We start from the raw sequence: 19498 nt of genomic DNA on the forward strand, positions 1-19498 counted from the left end.
TGGTGTCTTTTTCTACAAGTGTGAAAAAAATAAGTGGAAAGCAGTGTACTTACCATAATTCTATGTGGCATCAAGAGCTTAAAAAAAAAGCTTATTTTATTATATTTTATTATTAATTTATAATAATTATTATTTTTATTATTTGAATTATATATATATATATAATTTAGACAGCAGTTTAATTATATAACATTTAAATAAAATGGAAACTAGGTACCTCCAGTATGAGATTATTATTACTATATATATTATAATAATATAATTATCATTATTATTAGGTAATCCAAAGATATTCAGAGTTAAGTAGGATACAGTACAAATTCCTCAGTAGTCCAATTAAGAATAAAAGCACACACATTGACAATAAGTATGGGAAAACTAAAGGCATTGTTAAAGGCATTTGTCTGTTTACAAAACACTTTTTCCTCCTTTGTTCCACTTGATCCTTATGCTAAACGAATTAGATAGTAATTTAGTCATATTAGACTTACCATACCTATCTTGAGATACAAATGAGGAAACAGAGTCAAAGAGAGGCTTATGGAGTGGACCGTGTGAGAATTTTACAGGTAAAGAATTCAGGTGAATGATTGATTTTAGCATTTGAGTCATAATAGTCTTCCAAAAAAGAAATGGATTTGTCTCCTATTATTGCAATGGTGATGATACAAAACAAGACAAAGTGTCTATAGAAAACCAAAAAATCAATCACATCACTCAATGATTCAGTAAAATCTCTGGAAATGTTGTCCCCATGGTATCATTTATCTGCGCTGTTCACCTTGTTTACTGATTCATCCAGGCACTCTGGCATGGCCTCAGCATAGACTTATGGCCTAACACATTGGAAGCTATTTCACCCAATGACTCAAAATGTCACTTAGGTGATCTGCCCAGATTGTCCTGCCACCACTAACACATTTTCCTAGAATAAAAGCTATAGGACAAAGGCAACAAGAATGGCATATTTCATACAGATGGCTAGTAGATGATAAAGATTAGGCTTTGTCCAGTCTGATTTCCATTATAACAGTGGCAGGAAAGAGAGAAGGCAGGGAGAGGGTGAGAGAGACAAGGAGGGATCTCTGCATCACTTTCCAGGTCTGTAACTCCCTGGTTACCTGGGGGAGAAGCTCCGAAATGTATTATATTGGATCTTCCTTCTGTAACCCTGGATAACTTAAATCTGAAGATTAATGTGGGGGAGCGCCTCCAAAAGTTGTCCTCAGAACTGATCATCTCAATGTAAAGAGATAAAGGAATGGATGTTTATCTTGTGTCTGTTGCATGTTCGGCCCGTTTACCCATGTAAAATATTGCCATATAAAGGTACATTTTCAGATACGGAATTGGGATCTCAGGGGGGTTACCTACTTGTTCATGACCAAACTGTAAGCAACAACAGAAGTGCTCCCTCACATCTGGGCAACTCTTGGGATGTTAATGTGCCAAGCGCTTCTGAAGGGCCTGAGAATGATGCTCATGGAAAAGTCAGTAGGAGAAAAGCTGACCCTAAAGAGGCAAGAGTCATTGAAACAGTGAGGAAGAAACAGCTTAGGAGGGTGAAGCAATGAGTGAGTTTGGGAGTTGACATTAGATGGGTGATTTGTATTTATAGTCACACACTCAGGGACTTGAGAGATTATATAAGCAGTAGGGTTCAACTACATGTTTAAAACTTGAATCCCCTCCCTAAGACCCGCTAAGCTGTCATCTTGCTGAATAAATGCCTCTACTTCAGGCTTCTGTATTACTTGACACCATATCTGTTATCTCCTGTGCCACGTATCGCCTCCTCTCAGCTCAGATCCCCTGCCTCTATCCCATCCATTGCTCCAGCAGACGACTTGGTAGAGGAGCGAATTGACAACATTTTGTCTCAGCTGTCTGTTGTATGTATTTTTCCCACAGGCATTCTCAAAGACTCAAGCCATATATCTATAGCCCCACCCTCTGGCACTCATGTATTTGCAAACATGGAAAGGTGAAGGATTTAGCACCTCTTGTGGCAGCTGACTAAATGGGCATGGGAGCTACAGATACAAGCCATATTCCTTGAGCATAAAACCCATGACTGTTGAGAGGAATCCAGGAGGATCAAGTCCAAGTTGCCAGGGCAGTGACACTGCCAACAGGGAGCCCTTGCATTTGTCGTCTCCCTCATACTTGCCTTTTCACTGTCCCTATTCCCCTGGACTACTTCCTAAAAGAAACTATCAGCATACACCTTTTTGTCTGTGTTTCCTGAGAAGCCCAGACTAAAAGGAGGCACTCGTGGGCCAACATGTGAGAAGATCCTTTCCAATCCTGACCTCGCATTCAGGGCAAATGTTCCCATTGACTATGTCTGATTAATTTCTACATACTTAAAACTTATATGAATTCCCCATAAAAGGGGCTCATAGTATCTGATTAACAGATGGATGTGTGAATAAACCAGTGGAGCCGGTGTGGCCAAGATTAATGTGATTTAAAGTAATCTTGAAAATGGAAGAGCCCAAGAAATGTCTTCCAGAACTTGTTCCATGCAAAGTGAAGCCTATGAACCAACATAGGCTTTATCTAGTCTCCACCTGAGTGTTAACTCAGGACTCCAGTACCCTAACACTAGTACAAAATCAGTTAATCTGTATTAATGATCTTAGGAACAATGGTTTTTAAAATAGTCAATGTTCACATTTTCAAAGGATATTTTAAATAAATGGACTCAAAGACTGGAGTAATAAAATCCATAAAGGTGCTTTCTTTGACAAAGGAAAAAAGAGTGAAAATAGAAATATTAGGAAACTCTATGAGGTAAACTGTATGAGGTACCACTTCCCTGGTGGCTCAGACAGTAAAGAATCTGCCTGCAATGTGGGAGGTCTGGGTTCAATCCCTGGGTCGGGAAGATCCCCTGGAGAAGTGAATGGCTACTCACTCTTACCTGGAGAATTGCATGGATAGAGGAGCCTGGCAGGCTACAGTCCATGGGATCGTAAAGAGTCAGACATGACTGAGTGACTAATACTACTACCATATGAGGTAAGGTAGAATTCTTGGAATATCAGCATATGTATGTCTGTTTATTCCTACCAGGGAGAGACAATTTCTAGTCTTGGGTTCACATGTGCCTACGTATAAGCCAGTCTTGTTGAGATTTGGGGTAGTTTGATGAAAAGATCCATGATCCTGGCACTTGAAACTGTCCACTGGGCAAAAACTCCTTACTCTTGGGTTGAATATCTACCAACAGTAAGTCAGTGCCAAAAAAAAAAAAAGGAGGGGGATATATTCAAAATCCTTGACTCCCTCGACTCAAAGGAACAGAATTCTCTGAACTTTGAGTCAAAATCCTAGACTTGAGTAGCTTAGTAGCTGTGTGTCTTGGACAGGTTGTAGACAACTCAGGGCCTTGCTCTGCTATTGAAAAAATGGAGTATTAATTCTTGGTCTGCCTGTCTTACAGGGTTGATGATTGTATCAAATGGGAAAAAAATGCAGTAAGAGAGGTATAATCATACAGTATCGTATATATTTGAAGGAGTATTGCTTATGTAAGCCCTTCTAGATCTAACGCGATGCTTGACGTTCATATTTTCCAGGCCATCTGGAGCATATTTCTGTAGAAAGGTAGCTTTGCAATTGAGTCCTCAGAAGATTAAAAAAAATAATTCAAAGGCTGAAGGGAATGATCTACAGGGCAAGATTAAAGCAGGACATGTAGTTCATCATTCTGTTAGGCAGTGCTTAATGGAGGGTCAGGGCTGCAGAGAGATATTTCAAAGGGGTAAACAGCAAAGATGGAGAAGAATTATTTCAGCCAAAACAAAAAGAAATAGGTAAGACCATTGAAAATGAAATGAAAAGTATCTGGATGCCAGAAAATGATCAAAGTTCTCTTATTTGGAATCTTTCAGACTAGCATGAAAAAGCTTGGATTTTTCCTTCTTTTATTGCATTTTATCATTTAGGAGGTCTTCAAAGAGCAACATGTATTTCCTGATGTCACTCTTCCTACCACTCCCTATATTAGATAGACACTGGAATTGGTATCTTCTCCACATTCATTGGAGAAAATTGTCACAAGATACATTGTTTTTTTCTAAAGGGTAGCAAATTCTTTTCCACTTGCCTTTTCTTTTTTCCCCTTACCTACCATGAACTTTTCATTTCATAGTTACCTGGGGGAATGTTTCTGTGAATGTACAAGTGGAACTAATTGAAAATATCAAATTTAATAGAATTTAAACTTACTGAACAAGGAGATAAGTTTAGTTGCAGTAGTATCAGGGGAGACATGACAAGACCTAGTGAGAGCCGGGAAACTAAACTACTAAAACTGCTCTATAAATGCTGTCAAGGTAGATGTCTTTTTTTTATTTAACCTAAAATAAGAGAGAAGTAATTCAATATAATTTGTGATTTTCTTTTTAATCCAGAGGGGTACACATTTTTTGTTGTTGTTGTTGCTGTTCTGGCAAAGAAATTTGATCCAAAAGTGGAAGAAAAAAAAAAAAATCTTTTCTTTCTGAAAACCAAGGTAAGACTGTGTTTTCTTCAGAATCAATAAATACTTGACATTTCCATAGAACAAGGCAATAGTTTATTTGATCTTTTTTTAAAGGATAAACCATAAGCAGAATTGTGACTCCGAGCTAGTCTATCTTCAGCATTGCTTTGAACAGATCCTAAATTGGTCTTGAGCCCTGCACTTTTCTCTTTATATTTCTGGGAGCCAGTTAGACTTCTGCTCAGGCTAGGTTTCACTGACAGGCCTGATGATAATAATAAATTATGATGAGATCTTGCTGTGCAGCTTAGAGCACTCCCATGTGTATTTTATATTTGCAGTAAGATAGGAATTTTGATTCCTAATCCAGGGGGTTCCTCCCCCTGCGCCCATTTCACTAAAATCCTCATGTTTTGGTTCTTTGGCTCCTGGAATCTTCATCACCATCAAAATGAGCTGTTCTGTGACTCATTTCCTCTGGGAACTGTCATCGGCTAGTCTTAGAGGAGGTCAGGGTTTAGTCTAGTTGTGGTTTTTTTGTATCAGTTAACCACCCTCTTTGACTCTATTTCCTCTTGTGTCTAATAAGACAGGATGCTCTCAAGCCTTCTGTCTCCTGACTTTCAACCAGGGTTTCTCAACTTCAGCACTGTTAGCATTTTGGACTGGATCACTCTTCGTTACCAGGGAATAAACTGTGCATTGTAGGATGTTTAGTAGCAACCTTGCCCTCTACTCAGTGTATGCTTGTAGCACACACCCCTCCACGAACATCGAAAAATATCTCTTGACATCACCAGATATTTTCTAGGGGGGCAAAATCACCCATAGTTGAAAGTCACCATTATAACTCAATATGTGTCAAGAAAAGCTTTTCATCTTACAAAATGCTAACATAGGTTTCATGCAGTCATCTGGAGAAAATTCCTAAAGCATATGCAGACCTAAAATATTACTTGCATATTTAGTACAATTTTATTGTCTCCACACTGCTCCCACAGTATAGCGGATGCTATCTCTTCCCTTTCTTCCCTGTTTTCAATGCTGCTTCTGCATCCCCAGAGGCGTCTGACCAAGGGTGCCCTGACAGCGAGCACCCTGAACCAGCCAGTGTTCCACAGCTGGTGCGACCACAGTCAGTGACAGTCTCTCTGTGGTTGCGAGCAGGTCTGTTTCAATGTCAGTCTTTGTGACATCTGGGTTGTGCTCTTCTGCATAAATTTGATCTGCAAACTGACATCGCCTGCCCCTGCCCCACATCTCAAAGAGGTTCACGGTTTCCTTTTTGTGGTTTACCCTCCGTGAGAACTGGTGACTGTTAAGGGGAGCCACATCAGTGAAGAACTGTTTCTCCACCTGGACCATGTTATTCTGTTGAATAACTTTTAATATGGCAGGAGTTGTCATCCATGATAATGTCAACCAGATAATCATTCCTACACTCTTCTTTTGTTCAACAGACATGATTTAAATGTGCCCTATGGCTTAATACTGCATGAGGCACTGAGAGAAAACAAGAGATAAAAATATACTAGCTATTACCCTTTCTCTGAAGGAACCTGCAGACCAGCAGAAAGAATCTATGTACAACAGACCTCTCAAAAACAAAGAAAAAATACCGCCATTGACATTTGATAGAAATACTAAAAGAATGGAGATAATAAAATAACAAAGTAATTCCAGTTTTTGGAGAAAGCAGAGAAGTGACATTTTAACATGTCTTTAGATTTATAAGATGGACAACAGGGAAAGGATATTTATGCTAAAGAGACAAGCTTGATGGAAGCCTCTGCTACCTTGGAGAGATGGGATGTCTTAATGTCATGTTGATGAAGCAACACACCTTTATTCTTGGGCTGTTCAGTTTGGAAACTTGATGGTAATTGTTTTTTGGTGTTTTTTTTTTAACATTTTTGTTCAGAAATAATTCCAATTAAATTCACTCATAATGTGTGCAATTGAATGTTTTTATGTGTTTAAAAGGTTGTACAATGATCATCAAAACCTGAGTTTGCAATTTGCCCTCCAAAGAAACACATTAACTATTTCTTAGCAATATCTCCTCATTGTTCATATCCCTCCCCTAACCCCATAGTCCTAGGCCGCTACAGATTTACCTTGGTCTCTATGAATTTCCCTTTTCTAGACATTTTATATAAATGAAATCATGCGATTATGTGATCTTTTGTGACTGACATCTTTCACCAAGCATCATGTTTTCAGGTTCCATCCTGCTACTGCTTGTATCGGTACTTTATTTATTTTATTGCTGAATAATAATTCATTCACATTTAATATTAGAATTGATTTGGTTGTATTTGGCTCTGCCATTTTGGCATTTTGTTTTCTTTCTCTATATTTTATTTACCCTTCTGTTTCTCCTTTACTGCTTTCTTTTGTCTTTGTGACTATCTTATACTGTAATGGAGAAGGAAATGGCACCCCACTCCAGTACTCTTGCCTGGAAAATCCCATGGATGGAGGAGCCTGGTGGGCTACAGTCCATGGGATCGCAAAGAGTCGGACACGACTGAGGGACTTCACTCACTTTATACTGTAACATTTGAATACCTTTGATGATTTGTTATGCATATTATTGCGTTATTTTCTTAGTGATAACACCAAAGTTTAATATATATCTTATCACACACAAGACACTAAACTCCTTCCAGAGAGATTCCACATTATCACCAGTCATGAAAACTAATCCTTTTGGGAAACATGTGCCCAATTAAACCCACAATTAAGTAATGAATTAATTCAAAACTTTCCCCCTCAAGTCAACATCTCTCCTCTCCCTGTGATATGTGGTCTCTACCTTCTTCATCTAGGTAACGTGTAATTGCTTCACGTGTCATGTTGGACTCCCACCCCAGTGTATCCGCTGTTCTTCTTTGCAGTTTTATTGCATCGTGTTCATGAAGCTGATGACATAGCAGTAGATTTGCCATTTATTGTTTCCCTACCTCTGCTGATGTGAGCTCTGCTAGGACATTCCCTGGAAATTAGTCTGTCACATTGTAGGTATTCAATGCAAATTTCTTGAAAAAAGCCATGAACTAAAAATATCACATTATGAACTGCTAAAGAGAATTGCAGACCTCTTAGTGTTTTTTACGTCTCTGTAGAAACATTTGTAACCTGTTCTTTCTCCCTATTTTTTCTAATTTTCTTATTATCTTCTTAGGTTTTTATATCTCAGAAACTGATATCATTTGGCTTTGCGTTGTTACATGTCCCTCTTTGCTTAAACATGATGAAGGATTGAATTTTACAGATTTGCTTGGACTGTCCAGCTCAGGGGGACTGGATCATCTAGAATTTATATTAGATTTTTAATGATGAATATGGAGTCTTTCCTCTATTGTGTTTTAACATATATCACTTAAAAATTTTTAGAATTATATTCTGAAAAAAGCCTTATTTTTCACCTTTTATCTTATTAATAAGCACACTTTTTCATTCCTATATACATTTATTGGGGCTTCCTTGATAGCTCAGTTGGTAAAGAATCTGCCTGCAATGCAGGAGACAACAGTTCTATTCCTGGGTCGGGAAGATCCACTGGAGAAGGGATAGGCTACCCACTCCAGTATTCTTGGGCTTCCCTGGTGGCTCAGCTGGTAAAGAATCCACCTGCAATGCAGGAGACCTGGGTTTGATCCCTGGTTTGGGAAGATCCTTGGAGAAGAGAAACTCTACTCACTCCAGTATCCTGACCTGGAGAATTCCATCAACTGTATGATCCATGGGGTTGCAAAGAGTCGGACACGACTGAGCGACTTTCCCTTCATTTCATACATTTGTTAATGACAATAATGTGAAAAGTCCTTTGATTGATGATCCTGGTGATTAAAAGGCATTGAGCAAGCTCTGGGAGCTGGTTATGGATAGGGCTGCTGCAGTCCGTGGGGTCGCAAAGAATCAGACACAACTGAGCAACTAAACCCAAATGAGGACATATGTATGTTCAGGGTCTTACCATCATGTGGGAACGAGCAAAACATAAATTTCAAACACACACACAACAGGCTGTTACAAGTATTCTAAAAGATGCTTGTGTTCCAACATTCAAATCTCCTGATCCCATCCACAGTGCATGATAGGAAAAATTTTATATAATTCTTAGCCCCAGGCAGATATGTCCTGGGGATATGATCTCAAACAAGGAAAGTGAAAATCACTGGGCATGAGATATTTACTGAAAACAAAAGTAACAGAGTAGGTAGAGTGTTTTGGAGAGTGGGGAAAGAAAGGCACTGTCTTTTTTTGCCATAATCTTTCATACATCTTCCCTTGTCCAGGCAACTGCATTTCCTTGACCAGATACTGTAAAGAACATTCTATAAAGAATAGTAATATCGGGTATGCTTATGGCAAAAACTGTATAAATCTACACTTCACTTCTTACTTTAAAATTCTTTATTTCATGCTAAACTCCTGTGCTCTTTGTTCCTTCAGTTCACCTGGCTTTTCGTCAAGCTCAGCCGAAATGTTATTTGAACTTGGGTAATTCAAAACTGAAGCCAGGCTTCAGTTCAGCTCATTTCCCTAATAGCACACTCTTCCAGCTATTGGGGGATCATCCAACAGGACACCTGGAAAGAAGGGTTTCAGAGTTTTACTTGCCTGATTCAGAATCGGCCGTCAGCTCCACGCTTTGGGAATACTAAAATCAGCCTAAGCCATTTCTTCAATGTATACAGTAACATCTGAGAATTGTTCTCAAGTGAACTTCCAGTAAACATAAACTGAGTCTTTCAAAATTTAAAACAAGACAAAGTAAAATGACATTTGAATGCTAAAGGCAGAAACCATCTTTTCGTTGTTCTTGGTTTTTTCTCCTATCAGTTTAGTGTTCTTAAAGTTACATAGGGTCTGCTTCTCAAGAACCTATTTTCTTCTTGTTACTATGTTTTCTGACACAGAAAACAGACCTCAAGTTTGATTTTTTTTTTCTTGTCTACATTTAAATCATAGCCTGTTAGTTCAGCTTCATTTTCTTGCTGAATCGTAAAGGTGTCAAGAGAGTATCTTTTCCAAGAAACAGGAATTCTCAATTCTTCTCACTTTTGTAAAGATTTCATCTTGAGCCTTGAGATTCTTATTTTTTTCTTTTTGAAAATTTTATTGTTATAGTAGATTTGCAATATCATGTTAGTTTCAAGTATACAGTACAGTGATTCAGTCATATGTGTGAGTGTGTGTGTGTGAGTAGACAGATACATATATTCTTTTTCAGATTATTTTCCCTTATCAGTTCAGTTCAGTCACTCAGTCATGTCTGACTCTTTGTGACCTCATGGACTGCAGCATGGCCGGCCTCCCTGTCCATCACCAACTCTCGGAGCTTACTCAAACTCATGTCTATTGAGTCGGTGATGCCATCAAACCATCTCATACTCTGTCATCCCCTTCTCCTCCTGCCTTCAATCTTGCCCAGCATCAAGGTCTTTTCAAATGAGTCAGTTCTTCACATCAGGTGGCCAAAGTATTGGAGTTTCAGCTTCAGCATCAGTCCTTCCAATCAATATTCAGGACTGATTTCCTTTAGGATGGACTGGTTGGATCTCCTTGCTGTCCAAGGGACTCTCAAGAGTCCTTGCCAACACCACAGTTCCAAAGCATAGATTCTTCAGCGCTCACCTTTCTTTATAGTCCAACTCTCACATCCATACATGGATATGGAAGAACTGTGGACTACTGGTTTTGACTAGATGGATCTTTGTTGGCAAAGTAATGTCTCTGCTTTTCAATATGCTGTCTAGGTTGGTCATAACTTTTCTTCCAAGGAGCAAGTGTCTTTTAATTTCATGGCTGCAGTCACCATCTGCAGTGATTTTGGAACCCCCCAAAATAAAGTGTCTCACTGTTTCCATTGTTTCCCCATCTATTTGCAATGATGTGATGGGACCAGATGCCATGATCTTAGTTTTCTGAATGTTGAGCTTTAAGCCAGCTTTTTCACTCTCCTCTTTCACTTCTATCAAGAAGCTTTTTATTCTTCTTTGCTTTCTGCCATAAGGGTGGTATCATCTGCGTATCTGAGGTTATTGATATTTCTTCCAGAAATCTTGATTCCAGCTTGTGCCTCATCCAGCCTGCTATTTCTCATGATGTTCTCTGGATATATGTTAAATAAGCAGGGTGACAATATACAGCCTTGACATTATCCTTTCATGATTTGGAACCAGTCTGTTGTTCCATGTCCAGTTCTAACTGTTGCTTCTTGACCTGCATACAGATTTCTCCAGAGGCAGGTCAGATGGTCTGGTATTCCCAAATATTGAATATAGTTTCCTGTGCTGGTAGAGCAGGTCTTTGTTGGCTATCTATTTTATATATAGTAGTGTGTATCTTCGGAGAAGACAATGGCACCCCACTCCAGTACTCTTGCCTGGAAAATCCCATGGGTGGAAGAGCCTGGTAGGCTGCAGTCCATGAGGTCACTAAGAGTCGGACATGACTGAGCGACTTCACTTTCACTCTTCGCTTTCATGCATTGGAGAAGGAAATGGCAACCCACTCCAGTGTTCTTGCCTGGAGAATCCCAGGGACGGGGGAGCCTGGTGGGCTGCAGTCTATGGGGTCGCACAGAGTCGGACACGACTGAAGCGACTTAGCAGCAGCAGCAGCAGCAGTGTGTATCTTAATCCCAACCTCCTAATTCATCCGACTCCTACCCCACTGTCCCCTTTTGTAACTTTAAATTTGTTTTCTATGTTTGTGGTTCTATTTATGTTTTGTAAGTAAGTTTATTTGTATCTTTTTAAGAATAGATTCCACATACAATTGATATCATAGGATATTTACCTTTTTCTGTCTGGCTTACTTCACTTAGTATGATAATCTCTAGGTCTATCCATGTTGCTACAGAAGGTATTATTTAGCTCTTTTTTATGGCTGAGCAATATTGCATTGTTTGCATTTGTGTGTGTGTACGTGTACACACACATCTTTATTTATCTTCCAATGGACTATTTTGGGTTGTTTCCATGTCTTGGTTATTGTAAATAGTGCTGCTATGAACATTGGGGTGCATGTGTCTTTTTGAATTAGAGTTTTCTCTGGATAGATGCTCAGGAGTGGGATTGCAGGATCATATGCTAACTCTATTTGTAGTTTTTTAAGGAGCCTCCATACTGTTCTCCATAGTGGTTTTATCAGTTTACATTCCCACCAACAGTGTAGCAGGGTTCCCTTTTCTGCATACCCTCTCCAGCATTTATTATTTGTAGATGCTTGATGGTGACCATTCTGATCAGAGTGAGATGATACCTCACAGTTTTGATTTGCATCTCTCTAATAGCTATCTAAAGCATTTTTTTCATGTGCCTCTTAGCCATCTATATGTCTTCTTTGGAGAAGTGTCTATTTGTCTTCCACTCGTTTTTTGAGATTCTTATTTCTTTCCCACAAGCAAATTCAGTTTTACTCCCATTAGAGTGATAATTCAATAAGTTGTTTTTGTTGTTGAAATTGAAAGCATATAGAAAATCTCAGAATTAAATGTTTCCATCAGTGAAAAATTAGCTATATCTTGAGACTTTTAAAGCTTTGAAAATTGTAAGCTCTAATTGTGCTTCACTTTGAGAAAGTACCTTTTAATTCATATGTTGCTTCGTAGTTACTTTAATTTGGAATAAGTTGAAACTACTTTTCAATGTTTCAATTAGTTATATCATAGCTATTGGCTGCAGACATACTGTGACCTCTAATAGAAACAGAAGAATAATTTAACAGAAAGTTAGAGCTCACATTTGGCTTAGGTAGAATCTAGAAATGTAAGTCTATCCAACTACACATCAGTAACAGAGAGAAAAACCATCTATTTCAAGAAAACTACTAAAGGGTAGAATAGGTGCTTAAAATTTACCTTTATTCCCCTTCTTCCCCCACTCTGCCTTACCCATATCTTTCATGCTGTTCCTCGTATTTTAACACGGAAATAATGGCCCCACCATACTATGTGCCATTCCCAAATCTATGGATTTCTCTAGTCTGACATAACACTACTATATTTAACCTGAGCCCCAGGTGGCAAGAAGATTGAGGAGAGAAGATACACACTCTGATTGAATGGGTAGGGGGAGGGTGCCTCAAGCTTGCATCTTTGCTATTATCTATAACACATGCAATTTATACTGTTAATCTCTAATTCTTCTTTTTTAAATGACACATAATACCAAAGAGCTATTTTTAAGGAAATATTGCAGGCCAGTTAGCACCATGTTAAAGGCATCCATCATTTTAAGCACTGAAGAATGCTGAGTGATACCCTTTCTTGCCTTGTGAAGCATGGGTAATATACAGAATGCTGACGAGAAGCCCTGCCAATCTGGTCCCTCCAGATGGTTGGGAGACAGAAATTTATCAACCGGATTGCTACCTTTACCAGATACATCATACGTTTGCTGGTCATTTTTCTCCTTATAATATGCCTCATTAAGTGAAAAATTTTAAGATGCTTAGGTAAAATTGTGCATAACCTGGTATCCAGGTGTCCAGAATAACTTGACTCAGCTTCTCCATGAATCTGACTTAAACTTGGGGACTTTCTCAGGCCCTTGGACACTCTGGTCTCTGAATCTTTGAGGCATTAACTGGCACATATGTTTCCTCTTAGGAAAAGTTGGGGAATATTAGATTGATTTGGGGATATGAAATCCATCTTCTCGTGCAGTATCATTGTGTTAAACCATTTAGTATTTGTATGTCCCAAATCATACAACAGCTATAAATTCACATGGTTAGCTTTTGCATATATGAATCTCAAGAGGTTTTGTTAACAGTTAAGTTGGAGTAAGTTATAAAATTTCAAATAAGCTAAATGTAATACAGCCACAGCATATTATCACATTTCTATCATTATCCTACCACCAAATAATTAAGTGACATAAAATAAAGTTTCTACTTGTAGTTTAGCTTATCATATGCCCTCATTCAGTAGGAGATGGATGAAAGTGAAATTGAGCATTGAAAGAAATATTATGGCTATTTAGTTTCATCATAAAATGTGAAAGAATATTCACACATCATGGTGGTCTCTGTTATGCACTTTCTTTTAAATCTAGTTCCACAAGCTTTGAATTCCATTTTGTAAAAACTTGATTCAAATAACTGATGAGCATTTTGGACTCCTGATACCATCAGTTATTTTCCTGGCACCTTCAAGATGAGTCATTAAGGTCAGTTAACAGTGGAGCATCTTGGGATGAGCAGCAGAGGAGACCAGTTGCCAAGCCTCAGTTGGACAGGGAGAGGGAGAGGAAGTTGCTACAACACAGAGAGCTCTTAGGCAGGGCTACTGGTAGGACACATGATCAATAAGAAGGAAATACCCCCACAGCCAATCCATCTCCTGGAAGAGATCCAGGGGAGTGGACACCCCAAAATGATGCCTTCTCCCTGTTCTGATCATCTGCTTGTACTTCCCATTGACCAGATACAACCTGAAATCAGACAACAAGGAAGTAAGTGTTGGGTCAGACTCCCAGGTCACAGAATATAGTGTGGACGTAGGAACGGTAGAACAAGTAATTGAAAGTTACTGAGAGTAAATTCTAAAAATTCTCATCACAAGAAGAAAAATTGTTAACTATGTAAGTTGATGGATGCTAACTAAACTATTTGTGGTGATCATTTTGCAAGACATACTTATGTCAAATCATTATGCCATATACCTTAAATGTATAGTGTTGTCCTTCAGTTATATCTCAATAAAACTGGAAAGAAATAAAAAAGGAGAAAAAATAATAGATTCTGTGTGGCAAAGAGGGAATAATACTGTGCTGATTCATAATCTCAGATGTGACCACTGTGCATCTTTCCCATTGTAGTCATAATTGTAGCTTTTGCCTGCTTTGCTTATTACTGTTGATAGAAATTATATTCATAGTAATACAAAGATGACCTCTGTTCTTTGTGCAACATACTTTGTAAGCAAAAGCAGGGTTGCCTTAACAGCTGCAAAACAGATTTGTTTACAACACACCTAAATATCCATTCTGCAGTGTCTCCTTTTCATGGAAGTATCTCCTACTTTTTGATTTATAACAGCTTATCAGTGCCAGGACTAAGCTAGTTGAATAAGGCATTCATATCAGATATGAAATTTTAACATAGCAGGTTGCTCAGTGGTAAAGGATCTGCCTGCCAATGTGGGAGACACCAGTTCAATTCCTGGGTCAGGAAGATCCTCTGGCGAAGGAAATGGCAACCCACTCCAGTATTCTCATCTGGAGAATCCCATGGATAGAGGAGCCTGGTGGGCTACAGTCATGGGGTTGCAAAGAGTCAGACATGACTGAGCGACTAACAATTGCAGTACTTTAGTGCAGTATTTTAAATTACTAAAGCAATGCAAAAATCGTTAATGAACGAAGTATCACAATTTTAAATGAAGATTGCTCCAATCCTGCCCTTCACAGTGCTGCCTCACTTACGTCACCCTAATCCTTGTCCAGCAGCACAAACATCTGTCTTTTGGTTTTTCCCAAATTTCATTGTATCAGCCAAAGTTTATTTTAAGTATGAAACGAAAACAAATATAAGACAGGAAGGAACACAGGTAACTGGAAGATAGAAAGTGGATGAGATCACTTTTAAAGAAAAATGACATTAGATTATAGCCTGTTAGGCTAGGCGACTTATGAACAGAGCCCCAGAAATGCTCAAAGCTGAGTCAAGAAATGTACAGTCAAAAAAATTGCAACTACTGTGAAAAAACAATCAGAGGTCAACAAATGTCAACAGCAGAAGAAACCTGACTTAGAGGTGTATATGCTTAACAGTTGGGGATTTTTTTCCCCCTAAATTGTTTTAAACTAACTTAATTTTTACTTCTTTCTCTTTCATAGAAGCAGGACATTTTCATAGTTAAAAATTCAAATAATAGAAAAGGGATAGGATGAAAACTTCAAAAGAAAAGACAAGCAATGAGAGAGAAAGGGTTTAAATAAACAGAACAAGCAATGCCATACAAACAAGAAAATGATCCAAAGAGGAAAATCTTAATTTGATAGATTCTAGGAGTTACTGCATAAATAAAAAGTAAGAACAGAGTACAGTGAGAAGTGTCAGAAAACAAGAAAAATATCTTAAAAATTAACATAATTGCCAAAATCATTTAAAATATTTAAAACATGGGTTTAATAAATGCATATTTAGAGCCAATGTTTAAATTATTTATCTGAAAGGTAAATGCAGTCATAGTCTCAGAATCCAGATGAAAACAGGGAGAGCACTTATCAGAGTAATTCAGACAAGCCGCTGTATAAAAGAACTGCCTAAAACTCAGCTCCTTAATAAAAGTTTAGTCAACACTTCCAGGAAACACTTCTCTAACTAGGTCCTCAGGACACCAGGCGTCTGCCATCTATGGTCAGCGTTGGTTATGGCTCCCAAGTTGCACTGGCATTGATCAGCCTCTGAATGAAGGAAAAAGACGACAGGGGATAGACAGCTATACACTCACATCTACTTGTACCCAAAGGACTATGCCTAACTCATCAACGTCCCATGGAACAAAACCAATTGTGTAAACCCTAACTGCATTAAAGGGAAGCTGGGAAATGATGTTTCACTGTGTTGTGATGGGAAATGAAATGGTTTAGTGACTACATGCCCTTGTATCTGCCACTAGGAGATAGAGAACTTAAATGAAGAAATCATAAAATGAATGAGAATAAAAGTGTTCTGAAGTAAAGAAGCAATTATTTCACTAAGTTGACATCTTGAATGGAAAGCGGGATTGACAAAGTAGTGTCCACATGCAGACACAGTAAAATTCCATAACCTCAGAAACAAAGGGGAAATTCCAAGAACTCCTGAAGCTCAACAGAATATTGTTTATAAAGAAAAGAGCATTACAGACTACCATCCATTTTTCTCAACAACGGATACAGAAAAGAATAAAAAAATGTCCCCAGATTCTGGAACGAAATCACATACAAACCTGGAATTCTATCCCCAATCAAGTGTGAGGACAAAATAGATGCTTTACAAATGAATGACATTAGAACTTTCATTATCAGAGTAACACTTTACCAACATATTGATGAAGATGTTGCTTCAGTAAAATTCAAAGAAATTTAACACATGGAATGACAAATTAAATGACAACTGAGTAGGATACAGAAGAGAAAAACTAGAAAACTAAAATGTACTCTAATATTCTAAATTGCAAGTATAATTCATATTGATTAACTTCAAACATTTATAGGATATACGCTTCATTTCCTCCTACATGATTTCCTTTTTCTACGAGTGATATCTACATGGACATAATCATTACACTATGAATTATATAGTTGTTTCTAGCTTCCCTGGTGGCTCAGATGGTAAAGCGTCTGCCTACAATGCGGGAGACCTGGGTTCAATCCCTGGGTTGGAAAGATCTCCTGGAGAAGGAAATGGCAACCCACTCCAGTATTCTTGCCTGGAAAATCCCATGGATGGAGGAACCTGGTAGGCTACAGTCCATGGGATCGCAAAGAGTTGGACACGACTGAGCAACTTCACTTTCATTTTTCACTTTCACTTTTCTATTTTGAAAATCAAAACATAGGCAAAGAATAAATAATCCATTTAACAGAAAAAAATGTATAGGCTAAAAACTTTGTCAGAATAAATACCACATTTCTAATAATTAGAAGCAGGGGGAGAGGTAAAGGAAATAAGGCCTTTCTTTCCTTCCCTATGTAACAAGAAATTTAATAGATACTTCCAAGAGAAATCAACTAAGCTTTGCTTTAAGAAAAAGAAAAAGTAGATCATATAAAATACACGTCAGTAAAAAATGATACTTACATTGTTATTTAAGGTGAGAATGAGTGCAATTCAGGATAAGATTGAATTGTAAAAATAGTACCTAAAATATGCAGAGCTTTGTATTATGGAGTATTTGAATTCCTTCTTAAAGATTGCTAGCATGATTAATAAAACTCAGCTATTTCAGCCACTTCAAGATACAAAGGATTTAGACAACATATGGCTATTTAAAGTATACATACAATTACAAATTTTGTAAACAAAGATTGTGTTTTCAGGAGACCAATGACCATTCATTTTGAGAAATATATTAAAATACTAAATTATTTTAAGGGTTAAGGAGGAAAAGCAGAAGATGTTTTTCTGGAACTCTCTTGCTTGTTCGATGATCCAACGGATGTTGGCAGTTTGATCTCTGGTTCCTCTGCCTTTTCTAAAACCAGCTTGAACATCTGGAAGTTCACAGTTAACATACTGTTGAAGCCTGGCTTGGAGAATTTTGAGTGTTACTAGCGTGTGAGACGGAGAAGGCAATGGCACCCCACTCCAGTACTCCTGCCTGGAAAAGCCCATGGATGGAGGAGCCTGGTAGGCTAGAGTACATGGGGTCGCTACTAGTCGAATACGACTGAGCGACTTCACTTTCACTTTTTACTTTCATGCTTTGGAGAAGGAAATGGCAACCCACTCCAGTGTTCTTGCCTGGAGAATCTCAGGGATGGGGGAGCCTTGTGGGCTGCCCTCTATGGGGTCACACAGAGTCGGACACGACTGAAGTGACTTAGCAGCAGCAGCAGCAGCGTGTGAGATGAGTGCAATTGTGAAGTACTTTGAACATTGTTTGACATTGCCTTTCTTTGGGATTAGAATGAAAACTGTCCTTTTCCAATCCTGTGGTCACTGCTGCATTTTCCAGATTTGCTGGCATATTGAGTGCACTTTCACAGCATCATCTTTTAGGATTTGAAATAGCTCAACTGGAATTCCATCACCTCCACTAGCTTTGTTCATACTGAAGCTTCCTAAGGCCCACTTTTTTTTAAATATTTTAATTTAAATTTATTTATTTTAATTGAAGGCTAATTACTTTACAGTATTGTATTGGTTTTGCCACACATCAACATGAATCTGCCACGTGTGTATACGTGTTTCCAGGATGTCTGGCTCTAAGCGAGTGATCACACCATCATAGTTATCTGTGTCATGAACATCTTTTTTGTATAGTTCTTCTGTGTATTCTTGCCATTTCATCTTAATATCTTCTGCTTCTGTTAGATCCATACCATTTCTGTCCTTTAATGTGCCCATCTTTGCATGAAATGTTCCCTTAGTATCTCTAATTTTCTTGAAGAGATCTCTAGTCTTTCCTGTTCTACTGTTTTCCTCTATTACTTTGCACTGATCACTGAGGAAGGCTTTCTTATCTCTCCTTGCTATTCTTTGAAACTCTGCATTCAGATGGATATATCTTTCCTTTTCTCCTTTGCCTTTCACATCTTTTCTTTTCTCAGCTATTTGTAAGGCCTCCTAGGACAACCATTTTGCCTTTTTGCATTTCTTTTTCTTGGGGCTGCTCTTGATCCGTGCCTCCTGTACAATGTTATGAACCTCTGTCCATAGTTCTTCAGGCACTCTATCAGATCTAATCCCTTGAATCTATTTGTCACTTCTACTGTATAATCATAAGGGATTTGATTTAGGTCATACCTGAATGGTCTAGTGGTTTTCCCTACTTTCTTCAATTTTAGGCTGAACTGGGCAATTAGGAGTTCATGATCTGAGCCACAGTCAGTTCCTGGTCTTGTCTTTGCTGACTGTATAAAGCTTCTCCATCTTTGGCTGCAAAGAATATAATCAATCTGATTTCGGGATTCACCATCTGGTGATGGCCACGTGTAGAGTCTTCTCTTGTGTTGTTGGAAGAGGGTGTTTGCTATAACCAGTGCATTCTCTTGGCAAAACTCTGTTAGCCTTTGCCCTGCTTTGTTTTGTACTCCAAGGCCAAATTTGCCTGTTACTCCAGGTATCTCTTGACTTCCTACTTTTGCATTCCAGTCCCCTATAATGAAAAGGACAACTTTATTGGGCATTCTTTCTAGAAGGTCTTGTAGGGGTCTTCGTAGAACCATTCAGTTTCTTCAGCATTACTGGTTGGGGCATAGACTTGGATTACTGTGATATTGAATGTTTTGCCTTGGAAATGAACAGAGATCATGTTGTCACTTTTGAGATTGC

The sequence above is a fragment of the Bubalus bubalis genome, chromosome 21, assembly GCF_019923935.1.
Source record: "Bubalus bubalis isolate 160015118507 breed Murrah chromosome 21, NDDB_SH_1, whole genome shotgun sequence".
Lineage (NCBI taxonomy): Eukaryota > Metazoa > Chordata > Mammalia > Artiodactyla > Bovidae > Bubalus > Bubalus bubalis.